This window comes from Thermobia domestica, chromosome 9 (genome assembly GCF_964235325.1).
Source record: "Thermobia domestica chromosome 9, izTheDome1.hap1.1, whole genome shotgun sequence".
Classification (NCBI taxonomy): Eukaryota; Metazoa; Arthropoda; class Insecta; order Zygentoma; family Lepismatidae; genus Thermobia; species Thermobia domestica.
The window spans coordinates 9,043,814-9,068,059 of record NC_137462.1 but is presented as its reverse complement, the minus strand read 5'-3'; the positions used below and the strand labels follow the sequence as shown (position 1 = coordinate 9,068,059).

The window sequence follows — 24,246 nt, the reverse complement described above, 5'->3', positions numbered from 1 at the left end:
GAATTTTACAATATATTTTAAACAACAGGCGGTCTATTGTTCCGAAAAGCACAAAATACGCTCGAGCCAACGTTTTCTGCGCGCTTTTATTGCTTTCGCGTTTGCAGGGCATTGTGATTAGCCATCCGTATTTAAATACATGGTCAGTGTATTCCAAGAGTACGCATGAGCAATAAAAACGCTTTGCGAACGCTTCGAATAGCCGCCTACTCAATATTTTCTATCCCAATAAAACTCCTCGAAAGTATTGTCGTTCATGTCATTCAGTTCTTTCCGTATAGTTATTTATATACGTTTAGTGGTTTATGTTATATATATTCAGGGGTAATTGGACTGTGTGGCCATCCTGTACAAAAGCTGGACTTCACTTACTGATGTGACCAGTACAAAGCTTGAATTTTATCTTGAAGAAAGACAAAAGGGGAGCCCACTCCCAGCAAATGCATGGATTTAGACAGAGAGGAGAATTTCTTATGAATCAGACGAAAATATTGGCTTTGGGAAAGAATGGAGAAGGGTAAAGCAATCATATATAAGCAAACATTGTGCACGCCGTCCAATTTCCTTTCTTGGTTAGGATGACTCGACAATACGCAGAGAAGCAACCATTGCAAGAACCGAACTCCCTGCAATTTTGCCAATAAACACAATTACCTTGCAGGTTGAACCCCCTTCCGCCTCCCCTCTAAACGGCGTTGACACCAACCCTAAGGAAAGCCACTAGAGCTTCAGCTGGTGCCGTAATCCAAACCTTGTTATTTGAGGAATCCCCGAAGAGCAGTCTTCCTCAAAATTACCACCAGCATCGTAATACCCACTCTTTCCCCCTAAACACCACATCTTCCCTAAAATCCGTGCTTTTTCTCCCAGCTATTGGGCGGATGACGAGAATAATAATATTGGAGACTGGTCGAACCACAATACCCATCCTGCTGATTCACACAACCTCAATCCAAGGTAAATGTCTCTGCGTGTTCGGGTGACAACGAAACACAATTTCACAGCTGCATGAAGTATTACTTCCCAAGCTCTCACAGACATTTTATTTTAACTGACCGTAAAAGTAAACTATCGTGGTGTCACTTTTTCATATTTTTATTTTTCTTTAACATCAAGTTCATGACAATAGCCTAGAAGTTCCAACTTCCTCAAATAGACTACTTTTCCAGGCATCACGTTTTTTTCTCTCCAATCTGAAGCCACACACAGATATTAAATACAGGGTTTCCATAAAGTCTGGACGGATTTAATTTGCTTATAATTTACATAAAAATGCTCATAATGAAATCAAATAAAGTGCAAACGGTAGCGGAAGGATTAAATTTTTACCTGTAATCTGCACCAGCTCAGTTCATTCACCGCTACATCTCCAACTGGGCGCCATTTACGTCCACTTCTGTGGGCTGTTGATGATGCTTTCCCTTACCCTGCTCACTGTTGCAGGCGATGTTGGCGGCCTCCCACTTCGAGGACGGTCGAGGACGCTTCCTGTCTCCAAGAACTTAGCATGCCACTTTCGGATTGCACTCTCAGTCGGTGCCGGCTTTTTGAACTCTTTGGTGAACTTTCGACACACCAGAATTTGTGATTTTAGCTCTGCGTACCACAGAACACATTGCGCTTTCTCTTTCACCGACGCCATCTTTGATACGGTAAGAAAAAATAGTCTTCTCAGAGGAGTTTTTCATTTATTTATTTCTTTAAAAGACACACACACCAATACAGCTTACAACTTACTTTTAACAGTCAACATTGAAACAACAATGAAAACAGCAATGGATGGAATTTGGTAAGAAACTGACCCTCTCCCTCTCTCAACGTGTTCAGAGTTGCCGCTTATCTAACAGTGTTGCCAACTAAAAATTTAATCCTTCCGCTACCGTTTGCACTTTATTTGATTTCATTATGAGCATTTTTATGAAAATTATAAGCAAATTAAATCCGTCCAGACTTTATGAAAACCCTGTATTGACAGTGTCCACTGTTTCTTTCAAAGAAAAAAATGTTCTGGGGTGCACACTTAGTATTAGGAAAGGAACATTATTTTCGAACGGTATTATTTTATTTACTATTACATTATAGACACATTATTTTGGTCTTCTCCGGGGGGCAGGGCACTCTCAGAGCTCCGGGGGTGCAGTGCCCCCAAAAAAACATGTCTCGAAGAAATACTGCTAGTGTCACTTTTTGCTATTCGAACCAAGGATATTGTAAAATAGAGGATCTGCCCATACGTATCTTCATCTTATGAACTCAATGAAGGCAAAAAAAAAAAAAAAAAAAGAGCATCGTCTGAGCCGGCACGTCTGATTGGCTACTTCGTTTCCCGCCATGATTGTTGGCTCGGAACATTGCGATCTTAGTGGCTCGGAGTGGGCAGAGTAGGTGTGGCGAAGCTGTGACGTATGGCTTCACGATTTTGTTGTATGGGCAGATCCTGTATTTTATAACATCCTTGGTTCGAACATCACAACTACTGACCTCTATTAATCAACAGCGAGAATTAATTCAAGCACCTATTAGTTCACAACATAATGCATTTCGGTACACTTACTTCACTTTATCCGTTACCTCCTTTTGCTCTAATCTGTAAGTAAACTATCAAAAAGTAATCAAAGCAAATAATCATAATTTTAGGAATGATCCAAAAATGGATCACGAGATTGCGATCTTGGCCAATAATTGGTTTTTGGATCAGGGACCATAAAATTTTTGAACGGCCTCTAAATCAAGTTTTCGTATTTTCTACGGAATAAGCACATCATACTGAGTTAAGTGATAGTTTTGAGTTTGGCTACATTATATGTAGTTCTCCAGATATAAAGCTTACAAGAACAGTTTTGATTGAAATATATTCGATCTTTTGATCCGATAATAAATAACTCATTATTCGCTGAAGGAAATGCTGCTTTCAAAATTGTAACACAAGCTAAGGTTTTTGTTTGTTTGACCAGATTTTCATTCTTTATTTAATTCCATTTTATTAAAGTAAATATAGTAATATCTACATTTAGATCATGAACGGCAGGGAAGAAATTTTTCGGAAAAATGAGCTCTAATGTGGGTAACGAATTAATTATAATTAACACATTGTTACAAATTCAAAGCCTAGATCAACAAAAGCCAGATTTCCTTCTCAGCAACACAAAAGTTCAAAGCTTTAGATCTTTCTGCTGAGAACCGCCACCAGAGAGTGTGCTCTTTGTACCCTCAACTCATGAATAGTACAAAACACTTTCTCCAAAAGTTTCAGCCAAGTTCATTTTAAGCAGGTCTCTGAGCAACACAGCTCCTCAGTTCACGTCCTTTGTCCTTCTCAAAATTTAATTCAGAGATTGCTGATGCAGCCTGGCTTTCACCCAACTGAATTCATGAAACTTCTACGACGACATTTTCAGATGAAGACAAAGCACATGCCAGCACGCTACGGTATTTTTCCTGTTCAGGAGAGGGGGTGAGGACCTCCATCAAATGTAAATGATTAGCGTTCCACCTTTAATGCGGAAATCCTGGCTTCGAGTTCATGTGGTTTACATCCTAAGTTATATTACATGTCATATATTAATCTCTCCCATGACGAGGAAACACTACAGGAATTTACAGAAGTAGAATCACAGCATATGGTCGTATTAGGTGATCTCGTACTGAAATTAGCGTTCTGTTTGGATTCTCCCTGGTGCAATATCGTCGGGGAAAAATTAAAATATTTCAGTTTAACGTCCTACGATTACGCCTTTTCGGCTAAAGGAGACGGATGATCAAAGCAAGTGAGTGAGCATGGAAAAATCGGTGGAATGGGAATGTTGGAGGAAATTAGAGTATCCGAGAAAACCCACGGACACGATGCTGTTCACCACAAACTTACTTGGGTGAGGGTCGAACCAGGGGCCTCATGCACCAGAGGTAAGCGCTCTACCTCTGAACCATCGCCCCCTCCCCCCGAAATGTAGAGAAATCACTCCAAGGATAAGAGGAATATTAAAAATCAATGATGGCTCCAAGATTCTACAAGAGAGGTCATCTGCAGTGGTGACTTAAGCGACTACCCCTCCTCTCCTCTAGGATAGCCCTTATTTTTCGACTTTTAAGTTGTTCTTTTCTTTTTAATCTCACCCCCCTCCCTAAAATGGTTCAATGTAAGATCAAACTAACCCATGGGAAAAATTAGCACAACTGAATATTAAATGGTACCGCAAGTGACCTCAAGATTTCAATGCACTTACAGTTTCCAATTTGAGCCAAAGACACCTTTTAAGTTTGGAAAGACATTGTAAGTTAATAGACGAGTAGTATGAAAGTAATTAAAGATAAGTTGAAAATAGCATCACAATATCTGTTTGTGATAAAAAGCTACTCCAAAACGATATACCATGTGATCCCCTTCTTATTAAAACTTTTGGGCTTGAATCCAATATGGCGGACTTCAAGATCGCCGCTATACAGTAATAGATGCTATTATCTCTCCATTATCTCCATCCAAAATATGGTACTATTTCCTCTACCCGTTCCAAACTTACAAGGTACCGTTTTTCTCAGATTGTGAACTATAAATGCACTGAAAACTTGAGGTTGCTTGCGGCGCCACTTAATATTATTCAAGTTAATTTTTCTCATGCATTCCTTTGTTCTGATATGGAATCATTTTAGGGAATGAGACTATATATACATATATATATATATATATATATATATATATATATATATATATATATATATATATATATATATATATATATATATATATATATATATATATAAAACTTGGGAGATGGACAACAGGGACCACCTTTCCCGGCTTTGATGCATCCAGTGATTTTCCACCTTGAAGGCGTTCTTTAAACTCTAATGTAAGGAACAAAGTTACTGGAAAAATAATGAATTTCCCATTACAAAATCATCTATACAGTATAGGCTATATATATAGGAAAAGTTAGAAGTGGGAGGCAAGACATGATCTGAATATCTGTATATCAGCGTTAGTTTTCCCGGTTGTTTCTAACACTTTGTTTGATGAAAATTTTTAATAACTAATAGGATACTATCATATTCAGTTAAAATATCGTATACCGTATTTCATATTTTATTAAGTAGATTGACAAGAGCAACGCAAATAGGTACTAGCCCTTTGTACTCTTAAACGAAAGTGTAAGAAGAAGTTTGATTCCTTGCTCGTGAACATCTTAAAATTCTGTCTGGAAAATTGTGATATCAGATTATTTAATAACAAATTTGCAAAACAAATAAATAGAAAGGATAATATTAATCATAGTAATGAATAGTGAGGCTTATTTTGTAGACGTTATATTGAAACTAGGGATTAATGAACAAAATTTCACACATACCGTATGTTATTACTCTTAGAAAATGAAAGACAGTAAATACTGCAAGCATAGGTCTATGCTACAAAATTTAAAGAAATACGCAATTGCAATATTAATTGCTTTGAATTTTTGTAGCTTGCATAACTCTACGGGACGACAAATAACCAATATGTACTCACGCAACGGCAAATATTATATGGCACCATTTTTTCTATGAACCAGCAATACATACAAAAACTTTACACTTTCAAATGAATCTGTATACATTAAGGGGTCACTTCAGAAAAGTGGAGGAGCAACTGCTCCCTCTTGCCCCCTAATCGTCACCCCTGGTAATAACAGTAGTAAAACAGAAATAACATAAGGCTTGTTACAATGTAGTCGTTCGTAAATCAACACGAACTCTATTTTATACGAACTTCTTCAAGGTATTTTAAAAAGTCAAATAACCCGTCTCAACCCTTTCGGCGTTCAAATTTGTGCTACTCCCCTGCCACTTTTCACTTCACCTCCCAAACTCTCAAGTGAATTACGAAACAAATAATATTTCGATGCAAGAACTTATATATTGAAAGTTGTAATAGAATAAGTTTCTAACGCATTAGATATCAATTTTGTGCAAAAGAAGGTATCTAATTAGCCATTATCCTCATTCTCTGCAATTAAACGTGCACAGATGGAGTGCAGTGCAAGGAATTTAAATTCTACAAATTCTGAAGGTATCAGCAAAGAGTATTATTATTATTGTTAATAAGAATAAGAAGTCACTATAACTAACTAACTCTATGGCCTATGGAACCCGGAGGTTCAAGGCTGCGTTCACAAAAGCTCTCCACTGACTTCTATCCTTAGCTAACTGCATCCAGTTTCTACTTTGTATTCCAATCTCTGCGAGATCCATCTTAATATTGTCCTCCCATCTGCGCCTAGGTCTTCCTAATGGTCATTTTCCGATTGGTCTACCAGTCAAGACTTTGAAAGCGTTTCTACTTTCTTCCATTCTAGCTACATGACCCGCCCACCTAAGCCTCCTAGATTTGACGACCCTAACAATGTTGGGTAAAAATAATTTCTTAAATTTGAGAAACCGTTTTTTATCTGTGCACTGAGACAATATTTTCTTAGAAATGAGATTTGGAAATTCTCATTCATAAGGGAAAAAAAAAAACAGTATATTTTCTCGTTTCGCTTTATACAAACTCATCTACTTTTCTTCATTTCTCATTAATAAGAGTTTCGAACTTGTGTTTCTAAGAAAAACATATTCTCGGTGCACAGATAAGAAACGGTTTCTCAGATTTAAGAAGGCATTTTTAACAGTGTATGCTGGCACCTAGATTCTAAATCTGAATGAATAATAAATCAAATAAATATTAAGTCCTTTCTCCCCCAATTTTGAATTTACATTATGCTAAGTTCTCCCCGTCAGTGCCCCATTTCCTTTGTTTCCCGTGTGGCGGGACAGGCGTACGACATGAAACAGGAAGGTCACATCATTTATCGAAGAACAATGTGCAATGCCTTCCCATTCATTCATTCATTCACCATCATATTCTTCAGACAGCCGATGCTGAGAGATTCTACATCCTATTCTAACAATGAACTTGAACTTGGGATATATTGCATTTACTGCACACGCAGCTCGCAGAAACAAAGGACAAGGTCGGGAGCAGGTGTCCCAGTCTGAAACGGAAGCGAATCTCTCTCGTTCTCCATCACTCTCGACTCTCCACTGCCACGCCCAATCACAATCTCACTGCCATCTGTTGTCACACGTTCAAAACACGTTTACTGCCGTTGAAACATTTTTCAGTTCCTTTTCATCAGCAAAACAGCAAGACTGAGAAAGTAAACGAAATATCTATCTGTAATATGGAGCTCAATTACAGCAATAAATCAAGCTCATCTCCTATAAAATGTTACAGTAGAAACAGTAAATAATGCCTCCTCTGATGTTAATAAATATTTTTTCTTTAAAAAAAGGAGAGGAAGAGCGAAAACAAAATATGTGTTGGATACGTAATTCAAATTTTGAACCTATTACACCCAGGCCCGTATTTAGGTAAGTGCTATTCTGTGCTCGAGCTAGGGTTGCCAACTGGCCGGTTTTTCACCGGCCTGGCCGGATATATTGCTGTAATTTTGATTAAAGCCGGTGACCCGTACACACTTCTTATCAACAACTTTATGACCGGTTTTTCTCAAATTTGTAGCTAGTTTGAAGCAGTTTCATCTAGTTCGAAGTATAGATTTAAAAAGTAACTTTTATTCTGTAAATCCAAAACAGTCACCTTTCACCATCTATCAATGGTCAATATATTTTGTTCATCTGTCTAGATAATTTTAAAGAGATGACAGGGACTGTATTAGGGAAAATTTGAAATTTACTTGTAAGGAATCTTATACATTTATTGAGTGAAAAAAATACTTCTTAAAGCAATTTCCTGTAGTTGAAGTACAAATTTAAAGAATACTTTTTTCACTTTCAAAATCCAAAATTGTCACGAAAAGCTTAATATACTTTTGTTCACCTGTTTCAATAATTTTGAAGAAGTGGCAGTTACTGACAAATACAATAAAATGATCAATACCGATTTCAGTTTCTCATTTATAGCACAATGTATCTATTAAGCTTATTAGTGAATGTACTAAGGATATGTAGAATACAGGTGCTAATACACTTTCGTTCACGATAGTATATGGGCCCCAACAAGGATTCTTCACACTTAGACCTATATTATAGGGAATTTTGAGGGGATGCCGGTTTTTCTTTATTTTCCAATGTTGGCAACCCTAGCTCGAGCACAGGGCGGCAAAACTTTGGAATTCTTTCAAGATCCACAATAAAGTAGTATTTAAAACCAGCAAACCGCAGAGTCCCGCGCAAGCGCGAGAAAATGGAAAAATATGTTAATGTGTTTAATTCGCTCTAATTACAGTAGTTAGTAATTAGCTAGCTTATCTGATTATTTTTAAAAAGTCATCCTCTATCACCCCCACCCCAAGGGGTAAGGATGAACTTGAACATCATGAAAACTGATACCGTTGAACCTAGCGACCTCGAAAACTATGAATTCAACATTAATATCTGTCGTTTTCGATTACTTTTAAATCTCGCCCCTCCCTGTGGAATGTAGTATAGCCCTGAAGTTGAATCGGATTAAAACTATCACTATTCATCTCAGTGACACCAAAAGCTTTGAATTCAACTCCAATATTGGTTGTTTTCGGGGGAAGGGGGGCAAATTATTTAGAGCACAGGAGCGCACAATATAAATACGGGTCTGTTATACCCTTTGTTTTCAATACATTTCTGCCCTGGTTGAATCCAATGCTGAAATCTATTCAGGAAAATTTCCTTTGTTTTCTTTCTTTTTCTTTCTTTCTTTCTTTTTTTTTTTAATCCATGCATTCACACCGACTTTAATGTTTTGCATTTCCGAGACTTGAAAACAAAATGATTCTTATACACCAATAATTGTCATTTTTTAAAGTTTTAACTGATGTAAAATGACTTCGAATAAATGGCCGAGAATATACTATTTAACGTTACTTGAAGAATGGAAATAAGATTTCTTCTTTGTTATGTCAAAAAAAAGAAAAAAGAAAAGAAAGAAAAGAAAAAGAAAAGATAAATGCATGTGTTTGTTGTAAAACATGTTATTACTGTGATAAAGCATTACCCCACTTTGCATAACTCCCGATTTCTCTCTTAAATGTGAATTAAAGACAATGGAAGTTCAGTGCTAGTGGAGTGAGAAGATTTTCAGTCTGATGTACTTCACTCAATCAAAAAGTCTGGCTGCCCCTAAAACCCGAGATGTAGCTACCAAACTTACGCACCGCTTTCCCGTAAACCCCACAGTTTTCAATTTTCGAGTTGTATATTTCTATCATTTTTCAATACAATACCCGTCCACTTCTACACATCATTGCATCCTAGTATTAAAACGTCTGAGAAGTATTTTTGTGAACGTTTCAAACACTGGACAATGACACTTCGGAGGGCGACACTTCTGGCCTCAGGACGTCTCCCTTGCAATGAATCCTTCAGTTTTGAAAACAGACAGTGGTCACTAGGAAATAGTTCAGGGAAACATAATGGATTAGGAATCACTTTGATGTTCTTATCTTGCAAACAAAAAGGAAAAGAAAAAAGAAAAAAAAGAAAATCTTATCCAGGAGGCCCCTTCACTCAGCTGTCGAGGAATCCAACCATAACCGGCCTTTTGGGCAACTTCAGGTGGTTTGTAAAAGGTCTTTCTATGATGCAATGAGAGTCCTATAAAATTACAGATATCTTCAACAGTCTTCTTACAGGCTTGCCAACCATACGATAATTTATTGTGATATACGATAATGCCCTTCCGATAATAGGTGAATATACGATAATTTTAGAATACAAACTCTTTTGCAGTTTTTGAATGTGCAAATTAATAATAGATATGCATTAAATAATAATAACACAAACACACTGAAGTTTTAAAGTCATTCCCACTAACATAAATCAATAACAATTTGAGAACTGTCAAATGGAAACATTGTATACATTCTTTAAATTCAATTATGTTTGCGAGGGGATGAAAATTATGTTCAGAGTAATGTTGATAACGGTATTTTTCTAAATGGTGAGAACAGTGACGCCGATTTGGAGTTCAAAACTGAGGATTACTAGTTAAGTTTATTGTTTATTATTGCTACTATTAGTAGTATTATACTTTTTCACAATTATCACATGCAAAACGAATATGGTAATTTTTTGTAATATACGATAATTTGGAAGACGAAAATTGATAATTCTGTTCGTTGAAGTTGGCAACTCTGGTTTTCTATCCTTCATGACCACAGCCTCAGTCTGGAGTAATGTCTTCCGCGGTGGTTACCAAGGATGTTATAAAATAGAGGATCTGCCCATACGTATCTTCATCATATGAACTCAATGAAGCCGAAAAACAATCGAGCATCGTCTGAGCCGGCATGTCTGATTGGCTACTCTCGTTTCCGTCATGATTGTTGGCTCGAAATATTGCGATCTTAGTGACGCGGAGTGGGCAGAGTAGGTTTGGCGAAGCTGTGACGTATATGGCTTTACGATTTTGTTGTATGGGCAGATCCTCTATTTTATAACATCCTTGGTGGTTACACAATTTGGGCTTTCGAACTTTGACAGATCTTGAGTTAAATCCCCATCCCATTCCCTTCCGTAACTTTATGAATTTACTTCCTCGAAGTGGAGTGGCCCCAAACACTTTATTCACAACATATACACAAGACTTTATTAGGCACCACTACGGTGAAATCCGTTATTTCAGATCAGTATCAAAAAAAGCTCTCTTTCACAGACGAATTTATTAAAAACGAATATAGTTAGAAGCTTGAAATTTTGCACAGTTAAAATGTGATGTCCATAGTTCATTCACATATACGCTTAATCATATTAATCCATTCTTGTCAGTTTTGGAACTATGGCCAAAACGACACGTGAAGCATAACTGAGTGAATGGGCGTAGCACAGTATAGGAACGAACGTAAGCGCTTTTTTCTGTGGCCATGAACTTCGGTTTTCTTAAATCATAGACTTAGTTTTGTGATAGAGCTCTGACATGTAAAACTCAATTGTGGAATATCAATGGTAGAGCGTTCAGTCTCCGGTGATTGGGGTCCCTGGTTCGACCCCAGCTTTGTGGTGGACAAACACCGTGCTCGTCGGTTTTCTCGGGGTTCTCCCGTTTCCTTACACTTTCTTCATTCCACCATTTCATTCATTTCTCATCATCACCGTCTCCTTCAGCCTAACCGGCATAACCATGGGACGTAAAACTTAGATTTCTTTTTCAATCGTGGAATAAAATATTCCTTTTAAAAAACAAAAAAGAGCATTACAAAAATCATTTTGCGAACAGGATATATGTATGACGTCATACGCACAGAGGGAGAGCTGTACTGAGAAATCATAACAAAAAATAAAGCAAATTACAGCATAGCGTCGTTAAGAAGAAAATAATAACAAAAAAGAATCTCTCATACACAAGTAGGCATTACAAATGTTCCTAAGAGACAGACTGAAGCTGGTTGCTATAAACAAAAGAAAATCTCACAGACAAGGCTCTAACTGTGTTAATTTGGTACACTCCAAAGCCACAAATTCCTTTTCAAGGGTCCCCCAAAAGCTGCCGCCACAACTTCAAAGCATACTTCTAACAACCAGTTTGTTTATCAAACTTCCAAGTTTTCTTTCCTACTTGTTGACAGAAGCTAAAGCTTTAGTAAATATATGGACTACTTGCCTTGAGCGTATGCGCTACACATTATTACGTGAATGCGTGTGTGTGTTTTTACGAATACTATCCTACCAAAGAAAGTCTCACAAAACATTATCTTACTCAAGGCAATACACGAATATCCATGATAGATGCTAAAAGAAATAAAACACATAAAATCTCTGCTTCGAAGGAATTCGTTAGTCTTCACACTCTTACTTGGCAACCGGAAGCAAGGGCGCCGATTAGGGATGCGTACGAGAGAAGATTTGTGGCTGTCTCGTCTCGAAAATGTGCTGTAAAAGTGGTCTCGACTCGAAAAATGTATATTTCTCTATTGGAAGAGCCGTGTCTCGACTCGAATTTTGTCAGGAAAATCCTGTCTTGACTCGTCTCGTGCGCATCCCTAGCGCCGATCCTGGGGGTCCGAGGCCCCCCCCAAAGCTCATGTGGACTTCCTATTGTATTTATGTATATACAATATTTGGCATAATTTGAGCGCAATTTGTCTTAAAATCTTCATATAAATACCTTCTGCATCTGAATGGGTCCCCCCAAATTTACAGAAAAATCGGCGCCCTTGAGCGGAAGTTCCCGGATTCGAACACGGAAACAACCATTCTAACCGGTATTTTCAAAGGTCATTCATCATTTCACCCTACTTATGTCAGGTGGTATGATATATTTAAATATGAGCGGTCCCGGGTTCGATTCCCGATGGGGACACTCGGTCGAAAAAGTTTAACAGCTTTTTCACGCCAGCCATCTTGAGTAAAGTTCCTTCTGGGTTTCCCCTCATTCACACCAGGTAAATGCCGGGATGATACCTAACCTAATAGTCCCAGGCCGTTTCCTTCCTTTCCTTTTATCGGATAGCGTGCTCGCCGAGGAACGTCACCATCCCTCATATACGTGACGGGCAAAATGGCCTTAGATGCCGACAGCTCAGAAATATATTTCCTAATTCTAATTTAAGTATAAGCCTTGCTCGACTTTCTTCCTCCATACTGCTGATTATTTCAAAATAAGACGGCCTCGTAAGCTGTACCTAGAAATTTATTACAGAAATAAATCCATGAAGTAACATTTCTGGAAACAAAACTCGAATAAACGTTTTGGCGAAATTACCAGACCATACAGTAGCGTAGCCAGGATGTTTTTTTTTTTTTTTTTTTTTTTTGGGGGGGGGGGGAAGTGCTGTTATAGGTATATATAGAAAAATTACAAACAAAAAATATATAAACATAAAAATATATACAAAATTACAAACATCAAAGTACCAAAGTATATTGTCGGACCTCTTTGGGGGGGGCCTCTGCCCCCCTTCCCTACGCCACTGAGACCATATATTGTTAAATACAAGCGTCATCTTCAGGCTATTAGTTTATATTAGAGTGTATTATGCCTATTTGCTGAAATCACAGCAGATTTTTAAAGTGGTTATTTCCAACTAGTTACTTTGTGACGTCACAATCTGCTGTTTGGATTCTCAATAAACCAGTTACAGAGAGCAAGAAAAAGACAGGAAACCTAACGCTGACAGAAGGCAATGATGACAGAAAAAAAAAAAAGTGTATTCGGTGGCTTTACAGATATTATTACTGGATTCATAAGTAATTGAACCGTCTCAACACCTATTTTTATTCCATTTCACCTACTTCGTTCCAGTGTTTCTTTCAGAAAACAATGTGCCGGAGGGACACTCTTAGTACTGGGAGAAGGGCATTCTAAAACTATGTATTAACAAAGCACAGGCCCGAAACCATCCACATAAATTTGGGGGGCACGAATATGTGAGGGGGGGGCAAGTCATTAAAAATTTTCTTAGAAATATCTTAATCGTGCTTTTTGTACTGAGGTCTGGAGGGGCCACGAAAAGTTTAGGGGGACCACGCCCCTCTACCCCCCTCTGGTTGCGGGTCTGCGAAAGCCTACAGTTACTTGTCTTAACATTTTTCTGAAGTACGCGCAACAAAACGTTCAATTGCCACTTACCTGTTCAAGGTTGACAGTTACAGGCACAAAGTTCCACCTAATCTCTAAATATGAAAAAGAAACAATGGCTTCTGCACGAGCTTTAGAACACTTGCAAAGTAGCTATATTAAAATGTTAATTTACTGTATTTATTGTATTCGGAAACTATTTATCTCCCACTGCTGGTACTATTCTTGTACGTATTAACCATATCTCCTCCAGGGAGCACTCTCAGAGCTTCGGGGAGCACTGCAGAAATAGTTTAATTCTCTCTCTTATTTTGCCGAATCTGTTCTTTCTCTTGGTCCTACTCGTAAAAGCTTGCTTCTACGCCATATATCTATGAACTGGAAATGATTGGACTACACTATCGCATAATTACATTAAAAAAAAAAAAAAAAAAAAAAGATGCATTTTCGAGAATTGTGTATTTATGTGATTTGGGTATAATAAAAATAATTAAAATCTGCAGCCAATTTTCGGCCAGTTCTTCAATCTCATGCCCAAATTTGGCTGCTAGTATTCATATCTGCAGTGAGAAAAACCTACAAGTCTGTGTAATATGAATTGTATGAATATCACATGCCTCTTAGTACTGAGAATATTCAATCGGTATGGTGGTTAAACGACCGTCAAATTTTTTCTGTCAATTCGCAATTCAAAGAAATATACCTAAATTCTTTTTACTTTGGACTTGCATTCTTCTTAGCGTAAAATTATTATTTGGATGAATACAACAGCAGAATACTTACTAATTCTGTTCACCACATGTAAAATTATTCCCGAGAATGCTGTTATAAACACGAAACCATTTCATTTTTACCCTGACTGTATACTTTATTATTATGACAGTTATTTTTGGAGAATTATCATAAAATAAATTTTTCTTATCTTTTAGCCACACCCTTGCTACTAGCACACCATCTACCGTACGCAAACGGAAAGACAAATTGGGGAAAATTTTCTTACAAAACCTGTTCTTATTGATTCTGCAACTATCTTCCTGCCTGGCTGCCCTCGCTACCTATTTCCCTGATCACGTGTTTCTGGGGGTTAGACGAATCCCGCTCCCCCCCCCCCCCAAAGGGAGTTGGAAAAGACTACCGCCCGTGACGTGAAAGACGAAAATACTGTTGTTTTCCCCTGTGTAAAATTAATATTCCTCTCCCAAGTTTCTCCGCCAGTTAATGATATCTTGTAAGGGGGGGTGACTAGGAACTGCAGTGCGATTTAACACTCCCCCATCTTGCTTATCCTATAGTCGCAGTTTCTCGTCCAATAACATAAAAACACCCTCCCACACACCTGAAGTTACTAAGCACGACGACTTGTCATGTGTGTGTACGTATGTATGTGCAACCCTCTGCATGCACACCTGACGTCATTTCCGCCTTCAGCACGTATGTAAAATAAGCTCTCCATATGGATGCACACGGCTTCATTACAAGCGACTCACATGACTTCCTGTGAATGCATTAGTGGCCATTTACATGTGACAGTGTTCATTGTACGTGCATTTGCACCGCAGATTTAATTATGTTTTTACCATATCCGAATCACATACAATATTTTATGCAATTCCCGAAAGAGAAACGTAATTCCCCATCCCACCCCATCCCAGCCCAGCCCCCCCCCCCAAAAAAAAAATTGTAATTAAGAAGAAAGGGTAATTACTCCTAGTAGGTTATCACTTATATATAGAGTGTAACATAACCTTTATTTAAGTGGTTTGCAGTGTGCATCAACATTAGATTGAAATCATACACTTCCTAAAAGAATGAACAAAACGCCTAACAGAGAGATTCTTACAGTGGTGGATAATGTTAGTGTTGCAACGTTGCGCAACAACAAATATTTTTTTAAGGAAAATGATTATTCGGAATGACAGCAACAAAGAGAAGAACGTTATTTTTGTTATTCTTATGTATACCTAAAGTAACATACTTCTGCACTTTTATAACTGTATTAAGCTATTCAAAAACAAGAATATAATTCATTACAGATTCACTAATGTTTATTGTGTTGCAACAAGCTCACTATATCGGAACTGTATCTCTTAAATTTCGTAGTAAACTTATTGTTCTCCGAAGTTTTACACATATAGGCCCGAAACCAGCCACAGAGGTTTGGGAGGGCCATGAATATGTTAGGGGGGAAGTCAAAAATTCTCTTACACATATGTAGATTGTGTTTTTTGTATTGAGGTTTGGAGGTGCCAGGCCCCCTATTTTTACCCTCTGGTTGCGGGCCTGTACACATACATATTCTACACGTGCTTTTGTTAATTGCCTAGCCAGGATAACACCAAGAAATTTTACGGTCTTCGACACTTCCGGACATTCATTCAAAGAAAATATTTGTCTTTTTCTCTTCGTTAAGAAGAAATCCGTTTGCCTTAAACCATTCCTTGGTTTCTATAAAGGTTTCCTCATTCAATTTCAATAATTCTGTACAATTATTGCTGACGTTTAGCAAAGTTGTATGATATTCAGCGGTAAATCATTTAACATAAACAATAACGGCCCCAGTACTGAACCTTGGGGAACCCCACGTTTTATTGGTATACTATCCGATTTCATTCCATTGACATTAACAATCTGATTACGATTTTCTAGGTTATGTTTTAATCAAGTTCAGACTCTTACCTTGAAAACCACAATACCCCAATTTTCTTGATAATATACTATGTTCTATACAGTCAAAATTCTTGCTTAAATCACAAAACGTGGCCAATGCAAAATGCATATTTTCAAATACTTCATGTATATCTTTCGCAAGATCATCAATGGCGTATCGTTGAGCTACTGTACCTGTTCCAAAGCCGAACTGTGGATGATTTTTTTTTTTTTTTTTTTTTTTACTTCAGAAAAAAATGGGAATTAGGGAATAATAGTTAATAGCCAATATCTAGAATAAGAACCTTTCCCTGTCATACCTCCCACGTAATAGATGTACATATTTTTGGACTAGATTGAACAATTCAAGGTGGAAAAATCATCAAATGAATCGCACACGTGCTTGTATAATACACAAAAAATGCACCCCATTACTAAGGATAACATAGTGAACTGCGTTCTTAACAACTTAAAGACGAACCTTAAAAGAAAAACGAAATTACTCTAGTACAAGGAAACGAGAAAAGATCTTAAACAATACCACTAGAATTATCCATGCAACGGCGTTTGCAAAGGAAATGGAGGAACTTCCGTTCTAGAATCTCTCTCTCTCTCTCCTTCTTTAAAAACGGCTGCCATTCCGTCTTTGGAGTACGCGCCCTGCATAATTCATGCTACACGTGCCAGAAAATTGCGAAGATCCTGAAACTTTCTATGTTCACCTCTGCAGCTGCTCTCTTAAAACTTACAGGAAAAAAAATCTCCTTTACTCTCTATCTTAATAGCCGTGCTTCCATCGTGGCAAGAATTGCCCTCCCCGACAAAGAAAAACGGTTTTATCTCGATTAATATATCTCCGCCAGTGCTACAAATAAGGTAAAGATAAAATGATTTTGTATATAATCTGATAATCTGTGATTCCGTCAAAAATTCCTCTCCCTCCCCAATGAGAGACATGGGGGCCTGCATCCCTACTTAGGGACTACTTTCAAGGAGAACATTATGACTTTGTTTTTCACGATTCCAGTACTTCCTTCCCTACACACACTCTTATGTATTGAAGCACGTACACTCATGTCCAAAATTATTGTCACGTGTGTATAAATATGTTGTTGTAGGAATATAATTTGATAGCGAATTCGCCCGGTATTTCTTATAATGTTAGTATATGTATAATCAGCGAAGACATGTATGTGGAAAATTTCATGTCAAAAGAGCAGTAAGTAAGAACAATAAAACGAAAATAAAACTTGCTTGTCCATTTAGCAACATTTTGTTTTACTCATTCTAACTTTCGTATTTATAATTCTTTTCCTATGAAATTTACAACAAATATAAATTTTCCGATTACACACACAGTATTAAAAGTACCCTGCAAAGTCATTATGAAATTATATTCTTACAAGAAGACAGTTATAGATATGCGACAATCATTTTGGACATGAGTGTACATTGTTGATCTGCAAATGGTGAGATTTGTTTACATCAGATCGTAATTATTAATAAGATCGGTAATACAACAGAAACTTTTATTGAGAATTTAGCTCTCAGAATAAATTCCTTACATGAAATACTGTATAACAGGAACTATTAAATCTGGAAGTTTTATGTTTACTATCGATAGCAGAGCCATTACGTGGATAAACTGGGATCTTTCAATTAGTACTGGTTCTCTAAGACTCAGGCTTGCCAACTATACGATACTTTATCACGATATACGATAATCGCCTTGCGATATTGGCTGGCTATACGATAATTTTAGAATGCACACTTTTAAAAAAAAAGTTTTTGAATGTGCAAATAAATTGCAGATGCGCATTAAATAATTATGAAACACACACACACACACACTGAGGTTTTTAATAGTTATTCTCGCTAAAATAAATCAATAACGATTTGAAAATTGGTAACTGGAAACCCTGCATTAATTCTTTGAATTCAATTCCGTTTACGAGAGGGTGGACACATTGGTGTTGGTCACAGTAGTGTTAATGAGGATTTAACACATGATGAGGACAGTGACGCCGACTTGGAGTTCGCAACTGAAGATTACTAGATAAATTTATTATATATTAATGCTATTATTAATTATATTATACTTGCTTCTACACATTATCATATACATAACGGATATACGATAATTTTAGAGCCGAAAATCGATAATTTTGTTCTATGAGGTTAGTAACTCTGCTTAGATTGAACGTCAATCCAAAAAAGACAAGATTAAATTCAAGTAAACTGAGATTCACACACTGCAGTAGAACTTCGAATAGGTATAGATTCTAATTTAGTTAGATAAAAATTATGCAAATTCTAACTGTTTCTATAAATGTGTATTATATTCTTGATAACGTTCATTTATGTTTTTAAATATGTATTTTCATATACAGGGTGGCCCAAAAGTAGGTATATACCTCTGCATTGATCAAGTATAACATTCTAGTTTATGGGCTTATTTGCTTTGACTCTTCCGAGCTTAAGATGTAAGTAAAAACATATTCAGAACAAATAATAAAGGAACTATGTCTAACTGTTGGATAACAATAAGAAATGATATAAAATGCAATGTGCTGATCAGTACCGTACTGTATACCTACTTTTGGGCCACCCAGTATATGAAAATACATATTTAGAAAAACGTAAGTGAACGTTATCAAGAATATATTACACATTTATAGAAACAGTTAGAATTTGCATAATTTTTTATCTTATTAAATTAGAATCTATACTTGTTCGAAGTTTAACTACAGTGTGTGAATCTCAGTTTACTTGAATTTTATTTTGTCTTTTTTGGATTAATGTTCAATCTAAGCAAAATTACTAACAAAATTATCGATTTTCGTGTTAATACCAATAACATTAAGAGGATTCTAATTAATACTATTTTAACATATGATCAAAACCTAAAAAGGACGATAAATTTGCTTTTGAAGGGACTACTGATGTAACAGTTAACTTCACCTAAAACTGCATGTAATACATAATGAGCAGGATATATAACTAACTCTATGGCTTATGGAACCCGGAGGTTCAATGCCGTGTTCATAAAAGCTTTTCACTGACTTCTATCCTTAGCTAACTGCATCCAGTTTCTACTTTGTATTCCAATCTCTGCGAGATCCATCTTAATATTGTCCTTCCTTCTGCGCCTAGGTCTTCCTAATGGTTGTTTCCCGATTGGATTTCCAGTGAAAACTTTGAAAGCGTTCCTACTTTCTTCTATTCTGGCTACATGACCTGCCCACCTGAGCCTCCTAGATTTGATGACTCTAGCAATGTTAGGTAAATTCACGATTTTATTCACACATACTTTCAGTCTGATTTCTTCTTTCAGAGTAAACGACCATGTTTCGCAACTATACAGAACAACAGGTATGATTATCGTTTTATATGTTTTAAGCTTCAAATTCCTTGACAGAATTCACGACTATAAAAGATTTTGAACTGAATAATAACACGAATTCCTTGCGTTCAGTCGATATTTAATTTCTTCGTGACTTATGGTTTGATCTGCTAATATTGATTCTAGATAAATGAAAGTATCCACTTTGTCAAAAAGCATTATTTGATATTTTAACGCAGGAGTGCCCACAAGGGGGGCTATGACGTAAAGTGCGTCATTGAAATATTTGGGGGGGGGGTAAAAATCTGTATAAATATGTTTGAGGGAGTGTAAATATTAATCGAAAAGAAGATTATTTTCATGGAAGAACACCTACGGGTAGACAATTGGAGGGGGGTGCGTCATGGACATAAGGGGGGGCACCACTGTTTAACGCACAGATAGATAGATATAGATATAGATATAGATATAGATATAGATATAGATATATATCTTGTTTATTACAACTTTGGAAATATTAATCAGGCATGTTGTGTGATGAAGGAGATTACCAATGGAGGAGGAGAACATTACCGAAATTGTTACACAAGTACTATTATTATATCCGGACCTTAAAGGCAGAGGGGAGTAAGTCATTTTTATTAAATTTTCAGGAGAGACAGAAAACAGTGACTTACTTCTTTTTGCCTTTAAGTGCCTTCGGACTTATATCCAATTTTATTGTTGCTATTTGATAAAGTATTCCTAATACAGTGGTGCAGTGGTGCAGTAACTCATTTTCAGAAAAAAGAAATGACTGACCTTCCTTTGCCTTTAAGGTCCGGATATATTTGGTGCTTTGGTCCATTTTATTTTATTAATATATCTACCTATCTTTCAATATAAACCTATCGAAGGGGTTTTCCCATGAATTTTTTTCCTGAGAATGAAGTGCTCCTTAAATTTTCTAATACAAATGAAGAACTAACAATGTACATAATCTCTCGTTTTTCATTATAACACGAAATAACCGGAAATAGTTATGTTCTCAACAAATATTATTAACAATTTGCAAGCATCTATGAAGAAAATTGTTATTCTATAGCAAAAAGAGACAATACACTGTAGGCGCGATGGATACTACAGTTGCAACGGATACATTATACAACGAATAGTTTGTAAAGCCACTACAGTAATGTTCAACAACCATTTTAGTAAAATGCTTGTGAACCAACAATAGCTGTACCACAGATTAGCCTGTATTTATGTATGTAGTTGTCGGATTCTGTTAAACGCAATGACTATTTACAACTAAGCAGAAACTAAATATTTAGGAGCTAAGCTCAAATTTATGTGGGAATATGTATTTATGAGGAATGAAGAAAATATCCAAAACATTTTTGGGAAAGTCGTTCGCAAAAATTTCACAACACAGAAGTAAACTACTCCTTCTGCATTTTTTCAAGTGAAATGACTTATACTTTGGTTGTAAAGTTGTTAATAAAATACTGATGTACACTCATGTCCAAAATTATTGCTGCATGTCTATAAATGTGTTGTTGTAGGAATATAATTTGATAACGAATTCGTCCGGTATTTCTTATAATGTTAGTATATGTATAATCAGCAAAGACATGTATGTAGCAAATTTCAGGTCAAAAGAGTAGTAAATAAGAACAATAAAACGAAAATAAAACTTGCTTGTCCATTTAGCAACATTTTGTTTTACTCATTCTAATTTTCGTATTTATAATTCTTTTCCTATGAAATTTATCACAAATATACATTTCCCGATTATACATATAGTATCAGTATTAAAAGTTTCCTGTAAAATCATCAAATTATATTCTTACAAGAAGACAGTTATAGATATGTGACAATCATTTGGGACATGAGTGTACAAAATGTAAACAAAATTGGGATTACGGTAGCTCAGTGGTAGAGCGTTTACCTCTAGTGAGTGGGATCCCTAGTTCGAACCCCGACCAAGTACGTTTGTGGTGGACAACATTCTGTCTGTGGGTTTTCCCAGGGGTAACTCCCGTTTCCTCCCACTTTCTCATTCCACTATTTTTTAAATCATCATTCACTTACTTTAATCATCATCTCCCTTAACGTAAACGGTATAATCGTGAGTCGTAAAACTGAAATATTTCATTTTCACTTCATATAAATCATATAAACAGAATCGTAACAGCCATTTCTGAGAAAATATAAACTAACCTTTTTTTTTTTTTTTTTTTTAGTAGAAACAATATATGAAGAAACCTTCTTGGAGAATAGTATTAAAGTATTAAGTTTAAAATTTGATAAACCTAGGTCGAATAGAATGTCCTCTAGAGGGACAAAAGGATTCGGGACAAATATATGAGCAGACTCTAAAAATAACATTTTCAGCATCCAGGGACTATGAACAGTGTAAACTAATTGAAATCCCGAATTCGATTTTCCTCTGTCACGAACACAAGATACTTCTATCCACTGGCGTTAACTTATTTAGATCCCCATTCCAATAATAATATAGGGTTCCTACTGATCTGGAAAAATCTATATTTCCCTGGATGCTCCCTGACTTTTGGCATGAAATTCCCTGACTTTCACGACAGGTGTCGGATGACGTTGACATATAAATAAGAAATAAATACTGATGAATAGTTATATATGAGAACGTTTACTCTATAAAGACAAATAGTAATCAATTGCTCATACGTACATTCCATTTACCTCCCATAATAGTTGGCTAAGTTGAAATTGGTGTACAATTAATATTAGAAAAAATATATTGTATAAAATTTCCCTGACTTTCCTTGATCTTCCCTGACTTGCATTATTTTCCCTGATCTTCCCTGACCTGTACCATTTTCCCTGACTTTTCCTGATCTTCCCTGACCAGTAAGAACCCTGTAACTATTTTTCAGTAAGCCATCGAACGTTTTCTCCCCCCTCCCCCCGTCCACGTGGCCCTCCGCAACGTGGTGTCTGCGACGGTGTAATTCACGCCACTGCTTCTATCGTTACTCGAAAGTTAAAAAAAAAAAAGAAAGAAAAAAAAAGTCAATCCTACTCTTACTGTTCAATTTGATGGCCACACCAAGTCATGTCTGCCAAATCTAGTAGTATTTGCCTTTAAGCAGAACATTCACAAAGATGCGGGAATCGAACCTGGGTTTCCTGTATCCTGGGAAAAAGAGATAGGGTCACATTTCCTACAATTACAGTTAGCATTCTCCACGAGATATCATTCCCTATCTTGCTGTAATTCTAGTAACTTTCTTTTGGTTCGTTTTCATACTTTCTTTTTTCTAGTATTGTTTTGCATTTACGAAATAAAATAAAATTCTAATACCTACACGTTCAATCGTTCCAACTGTAAAATTGATCAAGATTACCACGTCGTAACGACACACTACGAAGTCTTGAGCACAGCATGAAGTAAGCGGTCATTGTCCTGCCATCTAGAAGAGACTCCACGAACTATTTGCTCGATTAGATCAGAAAGCAACGGAAATGAGCGTACTTTCCCTTGCAGTGCTGTCGGACATCCAATAAAAGAATTGTTCACTCCAAGAGCTTTTCTTTCACTCCATTACTTTTAGGTTATTGTTGTCTGCATCCGTGAATAATACTTCCCACTACGACATAATTATTATCATCATCTGTTGAACTGCTGCATTCGACACAGAACATTTCCCACAATAAATATCCACTGCTTGCTTCAAAAATAACTATTTTTCCTTTATTATGTTAAAAGTAGGGTACTCATTGATTCATTGTAAGCATATAATGTACTCAAATTTAAAATATAAACACTGGTTTGATTTTTTTCTTTTTCTTTTTTCGGGCTCATGATATTAGCATGAAAAATATAGAAAAAAAGTTTTTAAAAAATAGATGCAACAGCAATTAAGACGAGGAATCTGTGTTAATCATGGAAGCAGGATGTTAAAAAAAAAAAAAAAAAAAAAAAAGTGATGCCAAAAGTGTAAATATAGTAAACAAAATAATAGTGTGAACAAACATAAATAAATAAATAACAGGGCGAATAGTAAGTGTCTATCTGAAGAAAATGTTTCTTACTATCGTATTCAACAGAGCAAAAATCATGGATACCATGAAAAAGCTGGAAATGTGATTTTGGAGAAAAATTGACGAAAATTAGCTGAATGGAACATACAAACAATGAAGAAGCGCTAAGAATGACAAAGAAAAATGGGGGGAGGGGGAAATCAGAAACATTGATAACAATCTGTAATCCAAGGAATTGGAGTGAAAGAATGTCATGTCCAAAAAATAGAGAGGAATAAAATTTAAAATGACCAAGGATATTCTTACCGCAAGACGAAAAGAACAGATCGTTTATTACAACCTAGAATCATACTTAAAGAGTAACTTAAAATATTTGAAACTATCTTCCAACTTTTATTCTTTTTAGGTTCCATAGAAATATTCTTGTTGGTAGCCATGGACACAGACTATTCTTCGTCTAGAACCTCTTCGAATACTGAAATGTGGTTAATCTGAGAATATCAGCTTCAATTAGTTCTGATCCTCCCAGACTCAAAATTCTCTACGCCATTGCAAAAACACATAACACATTTCCGAGAAATCTATCTGAAGTAATTCAGATCCAGATTTCTGAGTTCAACTTGCTCATATTTAGGGACAATTTATTCTCTATAATTATAATTGTGTTGGATCTGAAGAGTATTGTAAAAGTGTTAAGTATTTGAATTATAATTCCATATTTACCAAT

At 36.3% G+C, this 24,246-nt stretch overlaps 1 protein-coding gene across 1 annotated transcript in view; it reads right to left on the bottom strand.

The window, feature by feature from the left end:
- Window positions 1–24,246, bottom strand: part of LOC145694394 (uncharacterized) — a 622,323-nt gene that overhangs the window by 417,086 nt on the left and 180,991 nt on the right. The window lies entirely within an intron of this gene.